The 16,138-nt window shown below is 32.4% G+C and overlaps 1 protein-coding gene and 1 long non-coding RNA gene across 2 annotated transcripts in view; both read left to right on the forward strand.

Annotated features, from left to right (window-relative positions):
• Nucleotides 1-16,138, forward strand: part of LOC133200542 (uncharacterized) — a 241,529-nt gene that overhangs the window by 173,025 nt on the left and 52,366 nt on the right. The window lies entirely within an intron of this gene.
• Nucleotides 14,454-14,833, forward strand: LOC133200652 (uncharacterized). Its single transcript, XR_009722983.1, has 2 exons — nt 14,454-14,632; nt 14,666-14,833. It is a non-coding gene; the product is annotated as an uncharacterized LOC133200652 (long non-coding RNA).

Below are 16,138 nucleotides of genomic sequence, written 5' to 3' on the forward strand. Positions count from 1 at the left end.
TGTATAACAAATAACATTCCGATAAAAACATACAAAACGAAATTTACACGTTTCTTAACGCACGATCACGCACGATTAAAACCGCAAACGTTTGAGTCTGATACACACACGATCTCGCACGTTACACGAACGATCACGCACGTTACACGAACGATTCTACACGATTGGTTTGTCAACAATAACGTTGCAGCCACTGTATTATCCATAGTATAGACGTCATTGAGCCTTAGGCTAAAAGAAGCACTCCACTACGATGTCATCATGTGAGTCTATAAATAGAGAAATTGCCTTAACACTACCCCGGGGATAATTTATTTCTTTTTGTTAAAATAATTATGTAAAAACATCACTGGGACATGAAAAGTGCTGCTAGAATCCTATTCTCTAGACACAGAAAAATTATTCCAAAGTTTCGTTTAAAACCTTACCAAAATTTTTACATTTTGTACATTCGATCAAGGACATGTTAACTACACGATTCTAGCAGCACTTTCCAAGTACTGCAGAATACAAGCTTTCGATACAAACAGAATTTATGTTTCAAAGTATACGGCGTAGTGTTGAACTTTTGCATCTTTTTTTGTTAGAACGACAAAGGCTAATCTGGATTTCAAAACACTGCCTGTGTTCATTATACGAAAACATGATAAGAATTAATCAGCATACCAGATTCTTAATCTTGAATTCCTTACCAATCACACATGACATTCACGGTATATGTTTTGAAATTTCCATATCATATATTTGTTTACATGAATTCTCATCACGTTAAATTTTCACTCGGCAAATATTTGATCAATAGTTATGACGTCAAGAGTTGGGTATTTAACTCCCGTGATAAATATTTAGCTATTTATACCACATAAAACGACAAGAATGAGTTTATATTATGTTTTTGAATGACTCAATTCAGTTCTTTGACCTGAAATTAAACTCTAAATATAGATATTGAAAAATCATCTCTAAAGATCACGACATACAACTTACTATGACGTCGTATTGTAGGCAAGTAGGATATCTGGGTGTAGCCTTAACACTGCTGGTAATGTGCGAATCGAGAAAATCTTGGTTTCGGACACCCACTATTATTGGTTTACGTCAATGAGGCAGTATATGTCAACTAAACGTTCAGAAATTATAGTACATTAATTAAGTCGTAATTAGTAATGTTCAGTATGATTATATGCAGTAGTCTAGAACTGCTTGTTGGTTGAACACAGGAGCAATCCAGTAACTGCTTTAAATAGATTACATCCGTTTAATGTATTTTACTGGATGTATTGATATTTCAAGTTTACATGATAAACTGGATTTAATCTACATTATTTGTGTTCAAAGTGATATGAGTATATGATATTTGAGTCGTTTATGATTTCCTATGCCTGTAATGTATCACAAGATTAAAACTTTTGATGTACAGCGCTATGACAAAAGTATTCGCGATTTTTCAAAATGGCGGACGTGCCTCGTAAAAATAAACAATAAATTATGAAAAAATTAACGGACTAACCTTTATTTATACTTGTGAGATGGCCCTTAGACTTGATTACAGCTAATAGTCGACGGGGAATGGATTCGTACAGGGATTTGATATAGTTTTCATCGAAGGAATTCCAGATGTGTAAAATCGTATCGAACAATTCTTCAGGAGTCTTAATATTTGGAGCTCGATTTTGAATTCTTTTTGATTTTTAGCCATAAATTCTCTATAATATTAATGTCCAGTGATTGCGCTGGCCAAAAAATTGTAGGAATATTATTTTGTTGTTTGTTATCTTTAGTAATACGAGCTCTATGGACGGGGGTGTTGTCGTCTTGAAAACGATATGTTTTTTTTTTTGAGGAAATGCCGGACAATGACAGGCCAAAGTTGATCTTCTAAAATGGATGTGTATTTGACTGCATTAATATTTCCATTAATCATGCAAAGTGTACCTACCCCGTGGTAGGTGATGCATCCCCACACCATAACCGAAAGCTTTCTCTGCCGAGGGGAGCACATGCGCTGTGGTAAGTAGGACTCTTTAGATGTTCTCCACACATACACTCCATGATTTTCTCCCAAAACTATCTGACTTTTATCGGAAAATATTATAGTGTTCCAATAATTATTTACTGTGAGTTTTCTTTTTTCTAAACACCAGGCAACACGCCTTTTTCTGTTGATCTCGGAAACGACCTTTTTTTTTCTTACAACTCGTCGCTTAAAATCGTGATCACGCAAAACTCTTTGGACTGTCCGTGGGTAAACAGAGTCATTAGCATCCCTGGTTTCATTAAATTCATTAGTAATGTCCTTTAAAACTCGTCCTCTGTTAGTTTTAGTATGTCTAATTATCCAGTTTTGATCCATTTTTGACAGCTTCCGAGGGCGTCCTTTTCTTTTCAAAGTTCTGACTTCACCAGTCGACAAATATTTTTTTTCCAAATAGATCTGATGGTTGATTCAGGTATTTGTAATAAATTCAGTATTACCGATGTTTTTTCCCCTCCATTTTCATGTCCAGAATTATTTTTTTGACATCATTTGATATTTCTGTCGATTTTCTACCCATCGTAATCCCCGTTTGTTTACATGAAATTCCAGACAGCAGACGATAAAAAAATAGATATAACGTCACTTCCACTGTGAAGACAACTCTGTAAAAATATGGAATGTCAACACGGCATTTAATAAGAGTTATTACCCGTTCCACGAGCGAAGCGCACAGCGAGAGCGACCCATTGCGTAAAAATCGCGAATACTTTTGTCATAGCGCTGTAATATAAAGTTTTCTGATGTCAGGGCGAGTATGGTTGCTGTTCGTGCGACTCTTGGCACCTACAGTACCTGGCCATAATACAGTACGCAAAATGGCCGCCGTTATAAAAATATACGTGCACACTTGTAGTTTTGAATATTGTTTTTTTTCAAATTGATATATAATGAAATTAAACCTACCTTACTAATACTTGGTTATGTAACTTTTACTTTTATTACAGCTTGTAATCGTGTTGGAATTGATGTGTACAGTTTTCTAATCATCTCCAAATCGATAGAGGCCCATACAGTACCAACCAGACCCAACCTGACACCTAAGCAGTCCCAGAAAGCAGTCCCCGGGACTGCTTTGGGACCGCTCTGGGACCGCTGTGGGACTGCTCTGGGACCGCTGTGGGACTGCTCTGGGACTGCTGTGGGACTGCTCTGGGACTGCTCTAGAAAGCAGACCCAGCAGTCCCAGCAGTCCATGGGACTGCTATCTGGGACTGCTTTGTTCACTCATGCATGAAAAAGGTTCTGAGTGACATGATAGCTCCGCCCCTTGTGTATTCTGAATTTGCAGGCTCCCTGTTGTTTTGTTTACTTTCAGCAGAGAGAAATAAAAAAAAAACCAAGGATTTTTTACAACATTTTAATAAGTAGAGATAGATATACATGTAATTACTAAATGTCTTCAGGGGCTGTAAATTTACACAATTGTAGTCTAGAATTGATTTTAAAAAATGAAAGTAGTTAAAAGGGAAGTCATGACTTTTATCCTTTAAATTAAACTTTAATATAGGTGTTTGAAAAAAAAAATATCTAGGCCTATTTAATTAATTAATGCTAATTAAAACTTTAATACAGATGTTTGAAAAAAAAAATATCGAGGCCTATTTAATTAATTAATGCTAATTAAAACTTTAATACAGATGTTTGAAAAAAAAAATATCGAGGCCTATTTAATTAATTAATGCTGTCAAGTTACGGAATGTACTCAGTTTGCATTAGCACTATTTAAAAAAAACAAACAAACAAAAAAAACAAACAAACTTGTCATTACAATAAGACATTCAGAGGGACATACTGTACTGGATTTTTTTTAATTGAAAAAGCTAAAATTATATGCATGCTAAAACTAAAAAAAGAGCATTCCATGCTATTTTTTACCGCCCTCAAATAAAACCTAATAATTTATTAAATGACCATGAAATAAAATTATTCTACCATTCTTCAGTCATTTAAACAATTATATTTGTGAACAATTATTGGGGGGATTTATTTATGAATTTGTTTTTGATTTAACATTTTAAAATATTGGGAACTGTGACTTATTTCTTATTTGTTTTGTTTGTGTTTTCCTGGCCGATTAATAAAAAGCAATACAAATGTATAAAATGGTGTCAACACCTGAGGTTTCAATCGCCTTCGGGCATGATTAGCAGAAAGTCAATGCATGTTGTTTGGGTATCAGTGTTACACATCACTGAACATGCTGGTCAACAATGACACTAATTTCAATCTATGTACTGCAAAAAATCTTCATTTTAAATAAATGTGTATAAATTTATTTCGGGATTAATTAATTTTGAACATAATCTGAGGGTTCCATTTGCGTGATTTACACATGTTCATTCAAACGTTTATAATATAAAAATAGTATTGTTTTCTGTTACATAGATAATCTAACGATAATTAAATTGGCAAGTCAGTGAAAATAATCGTGACTAAAATATAATACACAAAGAATTTTTCAAAAGCTCCAGTACTTAAGAAAACTGCATTCAGAGTATGGTATGGAAATCGACCTTGCTCTATAATTATAAGGCCTATTTAAAGCTAGTTTTGATAGAAAATGAAAAAAAACCTCGTTTGATTTTCTATTTAAAAAAAATGAATAAATAAATATGGAAACCAATATCAATCACAGTAATTTAGAAATTGATTTATTTTGGTGAAAAATTAATATACCACAAAACTGTGTTTAAATATTCATGTTATTATTAGGTGTGAACGTCTTTTTTGTTCAATATTTATTATATGTTTCTATACGCGTAGTGTCGCATGAGAATTGATACTGCTCAGAAAGAAATGGATCATCAATTTCAACTGCCTTTTATAGTTACATTGTTTATTGGTAATCTCATTTCTGAGTAAGCTCCGCCCATTAAATTAATTAACCCCGCACACTGGGACTGCTGGGACTGCTTTCTGGGACTGCTGGGACTGCTTTCTGGGACCGCTGGGACTGCTGGGACTGCTCTGGGACCGCTGTGGGACTGCTCTGGGACCGCTGTGGGACTGCTCTGGGACTGCTTTGTGTCAGGTTGTGTCTGGTTGGTACTGTATGTCCTTCACAATACGCACTAGGTCTTCGCGTTTTTTAATATCGTCCAGGCGATGTTCCAGTCTGATCTTAATTGTCCTCCAAACATTTTCAATTATGTTAATGTCTGGCGATTGACTAGGCCAGGTAAGTGTAGGTATGTTGTTTGTCATTTTCCATTCAACCGTCTGTCTGGACTGGTGTACCGGACAGTTATCCTCCTGTAAAATCCAGGGACTTGCAGGAAACTCCTTTGCAACAAGAGGCCACAAATGATAATCTAGGACCGAAATATATTTCTCAAAGTTTATATTTCCTTCTACTTCAGTCAAAGTTCCAACACCATTAAAGATAAACACCCCCAGAACATAGCCGATATGCCGGAGCGGGACGAATGACTACTATACTGTCCAAGACAATCGGGTTGAAATCTTTCACCAGGTTTTCCCCAGACGTAAATTTTTCTGTCCTTTCCTAAAACAACTTTCATCTCATCACTAAAAATGACCTGACTCAAGTTTTCCTCCACTGTCCACCCTAATTTTGATCGACACCACAAAACACAGTTTTGACGATTTTGGTTTCGACATTGTTATTTTCTTTAAAATGGAGCATCTTTGATATTTCTGTTCTTTTAATCTCCTTCTTACAGTTCTATTAGACACTTTCTGTGGTACAGATTCGTTAAATTTATCAGTTAAATCTGACATAGTCCGTCGACGATTTTTTTTTACCCACCTTGACAAGACGCTATCACCTCTTTTACCCACCAATCGTTTTCCGGTCTTTCTCTGTTTTCCACGGAACCCCTTTCAGCATTTCGTCTAACAACCTTCTGTATGGAATTTGGACTTATTCCGATAATTTCCGAAATTTTCCGGCTACTAAAACCACTGTCATTCAATTTAATTATCGTCTGCTTTTGCTCGATTGAAAGGTCTTTCCCCCTCGGAGCCATTTTGGTTTACGTATGTTTTGGTACTAAAAATAAATCTACGGAACTTCCTATGTGTGTGACGTCAGATATGACGCTCATTTATGGATGTTTGTAGTTGTCATTATTTTCTATATTACAATCGTTAAAATGGAGAGGAAAACATCGTATGTTAATTTTGATTTTAACGGCGTCCATTTTGCGTACTGTATTATGGCCAGGTACTGTATAATTGCTACATTTGGCTTCTGTTCTGTTTCATAAGGTGCGACGTTTTACTGCTGTATCATGAATTTATCGTTTTCCAAGAAATACATTCAAATTTAACATCGACAAATTAGATAGCGCAACAGCTATGTAGTAAAAATCAAAGGTCCTTGACTACACCCCAATACACATACCTCCTGGTCCAGGATTGGTTGTTTCATAAATTAAGCTAATTCTACCAAAAACTTAAAATGTATTGTATCCCCCCCCCCTAAAAAAAAAAAATCGCGCAGAATAAATTGTTCTATTTTGTGAAGAAAAAATTTAAAAGATTAAAAAAAAGCACGGAATTCACTCTGGATAGTTTACACTGGATATCAGTCTAAAACTCATGAATTTGTTTCGCTAACGAATGTACTTTTATCTTGTGAGTCATCGACAATTGCCTAGAACTAAAAAGTTGCTAATTTTCTATGCAGGTGAGACCAAAAAAAAAAAAAAAAAAAACCGTAGACCGCCCCCCCACCCCCCACCCCCCACCCCCATTCACCAAGGAAAAAAGGATTGACCTCTCTCAAATAAGAATAAAAGCCATGATTATGACGGGAATAGACATTATTAAGTGTGTTTACCTTTTTATATCCCCTCCTTGAAATTTTTAAACTTTGACTTGGAAAGATGGCATGGACAGTCATTAAGTATTTCCGATAATTAACTTGTATGGAATAATTTAATATTTCAACAATATATTCTCATATCTGAATGACATATAGAGACTGGTCTACTTATTAAACATGTAGACCCGTTGAAATTTGTTTTTAAATAAGGTAAAGGGAGGGTAAGGATAGGGCAGGATTGATCGACAAGCCAATTTAACCAAAAAAAAAAAAAAAAGAAAAAAAAAAAAAAAACACACACACACACACACACAAACCGCCCAATCTCGGAAAAAAAATCCTACTTCTTTGAGTATGTGTGTGTGTGTGTGGGAGGGGGGGGTCTCTAACTTTTCCATTTTCCCCAACAGCTGGAATTTGTCAGAGTTCAACCTTACGATTAGCTGCAGAACTGCTGCTCTCCCAAATATATATATATATATATATATATATATATATATATATATATATATATATATATATATATATATATATATATATATATATATATATATATATATATATATATATATATATTTACAGACGGGGGAGCTGCAGTGCCATCAAATGGAAATAAGTGTATATTTATTGTGCACACCTCTCTTTCTCGATTTATTTCTTCATGTTTCAAACTGTCATCTTAAAATATTTTTAACTCTGTATTCTAAATAAATTCCTTTGCTCTTTCCACTTACTATTTCCACAACAAAACTGTCTTTTAAATAGGAAATAGCCCTCTTTGACATGAAATTGAGACCATCGAATTTCGCATTTTTTACTGCCATTTTTTCACAGGCACATGAAGTGTGGATCCCCCTCCTCCCCTCCCCCCGACTAAATAATAAAATATAAGGTGACTTTATTTTCTAGAAAATATGTGATTTCTCCGTCAATTCTATCAATATGTCATTCTCTGCAATTAGTTTGTACTTTTGTTAAGGTTTAAAAATTGGCCATACACGGTATAATTTTCATTATACAGTGAATGGTCAATTTATACATTAACAAAAGTACAAACCAATTGCACAGTATGACATATAGCTGCAGAACTGTAGCGTAATGGTTTTATATTTTAGTCTTTGACCATAACGCTACAGATCCCGTAATGTAAATAAATTGTAATTTACGGCTCAAGATTTTCTGCGCACTGTATCATAAATACATCCCCAATGATCAAAATATACGATCCTCTCCCATTCTGAAGAGAAGAGAGCTATGATAAAGCGGACCCCGGACCGTTTTTCGAGACGATTAGAATACAAGTAATCACAAGGCATAGGATTCTTGAACACGAGAATTGATTAACGTGACTCTCATGAAAAGAAAGCTACTTTTAGTTTTGTTTTATCGTCTTTTACTGTTAAGAAAATAACAAAACAAATATTAAGAGAAAAAAATATATTGTTTAAAAAAAATATTGTCAAACTAATTAATTTTAACATTTACAAACAACATATATGGACTATCAAATTTTAACGTCATACTGAAAAGAAGAATAGCCCAATTTCCTTTCCGAATCAATAACATAGGTCAAAAGATCATTTTTGAAAAAAAAGATGGTTTTATGCATGTATTGTAAACCACTACCGCGAGTTCCGCGAGCACTTAAGATCGCGGATATTTATCGTAGCGAACCAGTCATGTTTTATTCATGTAAATATTGAAATCGTATGATGGATAGTGATGGTTGACAACTATTTTAGTGAACATTTCAGAATTTAGAAATGATGTTTATTTTCAAAAAATATATTTATTGACATTCAAATATAATTAATAAACAATTATAATTACACATAACAATAATTTTGCATGAAGAAAAAAAATATACTTTACTTCCCCTTACGTAATTTAACCAATTCCGAAGCTTCTAAAATCTTGATGAGATTTAATTTTAAATAAACAATTCCAACAATTGTTTATTTAAAAGCTTCTAAAATCTTGATGAGATTTAATTTTAAATAAACAATTCCAACTCAACAGAATGATGATAAAGCTGCATGTATGAAAAAAAATCACGAGGACTTAGAAGTTTTATATATAACAATGATTTTATATAACATTTTTAAACTATCATCCATTATCAGCTGCTTATCAGCTGCTTATGATTTTTTTTTTTAATTTCACGACAATGTTCAAAGCCATTTGTAATTTATGCCCCTCTAATTGATTTGATAAATACAAATTAAATAGACCAAGAAAAAATGTGCAAACTCGCGGTTACTGCAAAGATAATTATTCCCAATTAATTAACACTTGTCAGGCAAAGTACAGGTATCTAATCCCAGTATAAACATTGAAAGTAAGAGTTCACACCATCATGCACCACTGACAACAGATCGCCGTAAAAGTCGTTACTCTAATGACTCGTTATAAATTAAAATAACAAATGGTAACAAATGATAAGAAACTTTGTAAACATTTTATAGTTTAAGTCTACAGAAAAAAGATTCAGTTGGTAATTCTATATATACAAAATGCTTACTTAAAAAAAAGAGACGAAGTAAAAATTTGTCTTTTAATAAAATGTTTGTTTTAACTGGCTGATTAAGAAACAAAGGATTTGATTTTAGAGCTAAGTTTATGTACTTTGTGTTGTTGTGTTGGTAAAGCATGGAAATAAAAAAAATTGCCAAACAAGAGAAAATTTCAAGATTCCTGGAAAATTAGAAAATTTCGTGAATTCAAATCTTGAATTTAATATTTAATATCTGTACATACAATGTGCCTCTCAGGCCTTTGATTTTCACCTTGTAAGTTGTTGATCAGCATCACTGCACTATGGAGTCCTGTGTTTCTCTTAGTTGGACACAATTCGAAAGATTTGTTTTCTGTAAAGTTTTTTAAACATACTTCTTATCTGGCAATTTCTTTTTCAAAATTATATTCACTAGTATTGGTGATTGTTTGCATAGTACAGTTTAACGATACCAATATGGGAATCTCTTTCATCATCCATATTTGAAAAAAGTATCTGCCTTTTAATGATGTAATTAATGTTATTCGCTCCTAAGGTCTAAAAAAATATTCAAAGTAAATTTATTTCAGATACCTACTTAAATAATTTGGTAAGTGCTCAATGAAAAATAGAAATAATACATTAATATTTATTATGGTATCCAGACTTGCATCTATCCAAAATATATCATCATCATCATCATCTTTTTAGTGCTATGTAAGAAAAATAAAGATTTTTTCAATTTTCTGTATACTATATTTTATGAAATTATTTTGATCCATGCTCTGGAGAACAAACATGTTCAATAGAACCAGATATATAAAATATGTGTCCAATGAAATAATTAAACAATTCTCTCTTTGTAAAACCTTTCTATGCTCTCTACAAAAATTCGTAATCGAAATGTTATATTATATTCACTGATGAAAGAAAAATTAAATGATAAATATGTGCAGATGTGAGTACAAATTAAATTATCATTAATTTCCTAAAACACAAATATTTTAGGAATACTATTAACACTATGAATATCAAGTAAAATTATCAATTATTTTAAATTCAGTCTTAATATTTAATGATCGGTATTTGTACAAAAGGTATTAAGTAACAATTTACAATAAAATTTTTAACTCTTTCTGAATTAATATTAAGGACCCTCTCTAAACTTCACCTATAATTCAGGGTACATTTGTGTAGATTTGACTGACCCACTATTTTACATAAAAATAGAGTAAATTGTAATCTGCACTGTATGACATAATTTAAAATAAATCAAAGTATTCTAAATATTATATAAAAGCAAGACAGAATAATTGAAAACTTTTTGGCATGCATTTGTTTCCATTTCAGGTAGCAAATTCGAATTTTCTTTATTATGTCTATGTATCTTTGAAAAATTTTCCTGGCTGAAAAAGGGAGTGTTTGTAATTTCAAAAAAAAAAAAAAACAAAACAAAACAAAACAAAACAAAACAAAACACAAATATTCTTAGGAATATTATTAACAATATGGGTATCAAGTAAAATAATCATTTATTTTAAATCCAGTCTAAAGGTGTTCTGATCGATATTCGTAAAAATCTTATTAAATAACAATTTACAATGAAAATTTTCACTCTTTCTGAATTAATACTTTCCACATTTCCGAGACTTTCGACAAAGTGCTTGCTATTATGAATACTATCTACATTCTTCTGAGTGCATCAGAACGATCATTAAAAAGGAAAGGGTCGGTTATTTCTAAACTCAGTATGATTAATACAGATTTGACATACATTTCTACTTTTATGGAATTGCCTGTGTAGATGTCAGAATGATTTACAATGAATAAGTGCATAAGCCGAAATTGTCTTAACTGGATAGAAGTGTAAGTTACCAATTGGGATTTCTAGTCTCTGTTATTGGCTTGTATTGGATACGCTATTCCCCCTGTAAAAGCTACATATGTAGACATTTTATTTTGTTTTGAGCAGACCACTACACTTTTTTTTTCAGATGAAGAAGAAAACCTAGTAACTAATTTAGAAGATACTCTAGAGCAAAGGAAAGAAGGGGAAAATACGGAAGGTACTAGTATTCTTTTATATTTAACTGATTACAAATTAATTCAAAGCAAAAGCCACATACTTTTACTCAGGATATCTTCTAAATAAGATTGGACTTGATATGTTATACACAAACTTGAGCTTTTTCGGAGTTAGAAGCATAAACAAATATAGAAATAAAAAAAATGCCGTCTTGTTAAAGAACAAATAAAACTTTCAATCAAAAACTTTAAACTTCGCTTTTTGTAAAACCCATCTATGTTCTGTACAGAAATTCAGAACCGAGATTCTATAATATATTCATAGAAGTAAAAAAAAAATTGAAATTTAGCGTCATATGTTCAGATGTGAGTGCAAATAGTCACTCATTTTACAGGTAACCTTTTCTTTAAATATAAATATATTCAGGGATATTATTAACAGTATGGATATCATGTAATATTACTGTAGGTCACTAAGGTTTCGCAAAACAGTTGTTTGGTATTTATAAAGGAGACAATTTGTTTCACAAATTTTATCTATTATTTTATATATAGTAATTTTTAATAAATATACAAGAGTATTAAATTATTGCAAGTAGAGAAGCACGCGTAATTACGCAAGAATTAAGTTCATGAAAGAGAAACTGTTTTACAGTAACATTCATTAAAAATTTAATCTTTAAATGATAAGATTAATATTCGTTCAGAAATGATAATTTAACAATTTAAAATTAATTTAAGATTAAGTTATGTAACTGAATTAAAATTACCATCTGCACAACTTTCCACATCTCCGAAATGTTTGCAGATGCAATACGGAAAGTGAATGTAATTATCAATAATATCTGCACGACCATTTAAATGGTTCAGTTATTTTCAAAATTCGATCATGGTAAGCGGATGTTCGCACGTTTCCAAGTTTATAATAATTGGCAGAGCAGTTGTTAGAGTATATTGCAATAAAGTACATCATCAGAAAAAGTCGAAACTTTATCTTAAAAAAAAAGGGAGTGTCTGTTATCGGTTAATGCCTTGTTCCTGTTATCCACTTCTCTTGGATATTGAATGACAGCTAACAACTATGTGATATACGCCAGATAATGAGTCCAAGATAGCATGTTTTGAGTTTTCTGTTTTGACTCAATTTTAGGCACAATACTTTACTGAAAAGTGTATACAGTTTTTGGGTTATCTTGATAGTATGTATTGGGAACTTCAATAAATTGTTCTTGATGGAAGATTGAAGGACTTTAAAACAACTGTTTTCGCTCCCAAATGCCTTAAAATCCACTATCTTGATTCAGCGCGTTGAAAATTGTAGGAAACCGATGAGTTGCAACGAAGGCACTTAAGAAGTAAGTGATTATTTTCTAGACATACTTGTAGATTATTTTCTACATTTTTGAATGAGGCCTTAATGAAAAAAGTTCTCAATGTCGATTTCTTTGAAGAAATTACATAACAACTCAGAATATATCCATGCCACTTCCCTAACACACTAATATCATTTCCCAAGTAGAGTTTTACATGACTGGAACATTCCTTCATTGATGGATTATGTGTTTCCATAGCAACAACAAGCAGAAAAAAAATTGTGCTGCATGGACATTCAGTGGTTTAAGTGCATCCTAGACAAGGGGTATATTGGACTAAATTTATGAGCTTTCATATCAGGTAACAATACAATTGTCAATCCTCAATGGAATTTAAGGCAAGATTGCTAGCTATACAGTCATGTAGCCCTTTCCAAGTGAAATAAGGGTGTTTTAGCAAACATTTTCCTTGCTTTAAAACAAAAAGTTTTGCAGCATCTACGAAAGGATTTTTTTTTGCAAAAATCTTAAGAACACAACCATACTTTACCAAAATAAAAATTTTACTACATTCGAAACTATAATATTTTTTCTGAAGACATGCATTTTATAAGTCATTGACATCAAGGGGTGTTTTCTATTTAATGTCATTTTCTTATGTGTTAAAATTGGTTGCCATGTTTCTCAGTGTCTGAAGTCATATATTGCTTTAATTTGGATATAATTCGAATGATCTGTTTTCTGTAAAGATACTTTTCATCTGGCCACTTCTTTTACACTAGTATTCGTAATTGTCCATTTAAATAGTACAGTGAAATGATGTCAGTATGGGAATCTCTTTTATCATCCCTTTTTTTGAAAAAAAAGAAACTAGAGTACTTGCATTTTAATGATGTAATTAAGGTTATCAGCTCCAAAAATCTTGTAAGTAAATTTACTGCAAATAACTTCTTCAATGATTTGTTTAGTGCTCATTGAAAAATAAAAATAAAACATCAATATTTGCTATGGTATCCAGGCATGCATAAAAAATATTGCATCATCATCTTTTAAGTGTTATATAAGAAAAATAAAGACTATATCAGTTTTCTTCATACTTCAACTCGACATTTCGATATATTGACAACGTATTAGCAATTAACAATAGTTACTTTCATTCATATGACGACTCGATATATCCCAGTGAGCTTGAAATAAAAGATACCACATATTCTGACACATCTGTTTCATATATAGATATTTTACTAGAAAAAGACGTTAATGGTACACTAACAACAAAGCTTTATGATAAACGTAATGACTTCATCTTTTCATTCATCAACTTCCCTTACTTATGTAGCAATATACCCTTATCACCTGCATATGGGGTTTATGTCTCTCAGTTGATTCGATACGCAAGAGTATGCTCTACGTATGATAAATTTCTAAAGCTATTGACAAACAAGTTGATGAAATATGGATAGCAACGGTCTCGTTTGAAGTCTTCATCAAGTTTTACGGTCGATACAATGACCTTGTCAGCACATACAACCTTTCATTGAGTCAAATGCTGACTGACTTTTTTCATACTAGGTGTTAGGCCATTATTTATACCTCGAACTGTCGACGGATTTTTCCGTTTTTCCCCTATCATGGCAAGGAGCACACGGCGGGTGTGACCGGTCGACAGGGAATACTCACTGCTCGATGGCACCTGATCCCACCTCTAAATTTTGAGGTCCGTGTTTGCTCTGCTCCAAAGAAGAAGGTATGGTTTTAGCTTTATTGTGCCCTAAAAAATTATTGTTTTCAAAAAGTTTTGAAACTGGCTTAAATATTAGCTGAGTATATGACTGTAATAAATCAGGAAAGAATATAGCATGATGGAGTACCATTCTGGATATATGACGTCATTAATTTAATGCATTTCTCTATTTTAAACAGAAAAAGCCTCAAAATGACCCATTTCAAGGGTTATTTTCCTTTAGAAAATAGTGTCCACAGCCGTCGCCCACGTTAATTTTTAGATATGTTGTGTAAAATTCTTTGAAAAATCACATATCTCAAAATCTTTGTGGGCGATGCCTGTGGACAATATTATCTGAAAGAAAATTCCATTGAAAATTGATGTCTTCTGCAACTTTTTAAGAAAATACGGGAAAATGCACAAGTTTATGACGTCACAATTAGCATTTGGAAGGTCATGTGAGAAAAAAGATTTGTATGATCTTTCTGCATGGAATTACAATAATTCAAAAAGCATGAGTTTTAATTTTTTACATCACTTTTATTTTTAAGAAAAAACACAGGGCAAGATTTGTATTGAAACCGTACCTTGTTCTTTGTAACGTTTCATTGGACTTCCGAGATTGAATGCTGTTCGTTTTCTTCATATTTCACTGTATACCATGTAATAATTTTTCATCCATTCTGTGGCCGACAAAAATGTTCAATGGAATCAGAAATATGAAATAATCACTAAAACATGTGTTGTGTCCAGTGAAATACTCATTATTCAATAGGTTGAATACTATGTAGTGACACAATTAGACAGTTACTCTCTTTCAAGAAGTTTGCAATAGCAGTTATGATTTTTTGCAATGTTTTGTCACTTTTACTTTAACCAGTAATCATTCTGTAAATATGCTTAAGATTACACCGAACCCCTTTCTTTCATGCGCTAAGCGTAACGCATCTCTGTTAAGGCTGCATAAAGGTGGCGGGGTTTAAATTATACAAGAAATGCTTACTGTGACATCACACAGAAATAGCCATTCCTCACAATAACAGAAAATGAAATAGTTTGCGATTTTTAACTGCATAAGAGTAATAATATACATTAAAACGTGCCACTGCATTATTTTTATCGCTAGGTAAATGCCACACAGCAAGATATAAACAAGTCACTGATTGCAATGCATTTGTCAACATGACGTCAACATGGTAAAAGTTGACGCATTTTATGTGCAGTGAGAGGCGGATCAAGTAATTTTTCACAGTAAAAAATGCATTTTATTATTAAAGAGAATATTATTTGCAAATGTTAGTTGGACCATTAATACAAATCTGAAACCTTTGTTTAGTGCCAATTTAAAAAAAAAACTATCGAGAGAATGTATTGAATTGATTCTACCGTGTTTTTGTACAGGGTTTGCATGTTTCACGCCGAGATGCTTCATTAAATCGCCTTTTCGCAAGGGCATACACTTAATAGATCTTGACCATGTTTTAAATATACATGACGGTTACAGTCCTTAACTTGAAAAGATCTGCTGCTTTCCTGAAATCAAAAGGAATTTACTTAATAAATACATAAAATACTTGTTAAGGGTCATACATATTGCAACTAAAGCTAAATAACTTGAAATTTAAACTAATAAAATGTGATTTCTATTTAAAGCAGGCAGCAGCACTTTCCATAAACTACAAGATATGAAAAAAAAAAACAATTTATTACTTTTTTTTTTAATTATTTTTTACCAGGATATGCCCTTGCGATA

This window comes from Saccostrea echinata, unplaced genomic scaffold, assembly GCF_033153115.1.
Source record: "Saccostrea echinata isolate AGI-Se365-2 ecotype Australia unplaced genomic scaffold, CSIRO_AGI_Sech_v1 ptg000040l, whole genome shotgun sequence".
Taxonomy (NCBI): Eukaryota; Metazoa; Mollusca; class Bivalvia; order Ostreida; family Ostreidae; genus Saccostrea; species Saccostrea echinata.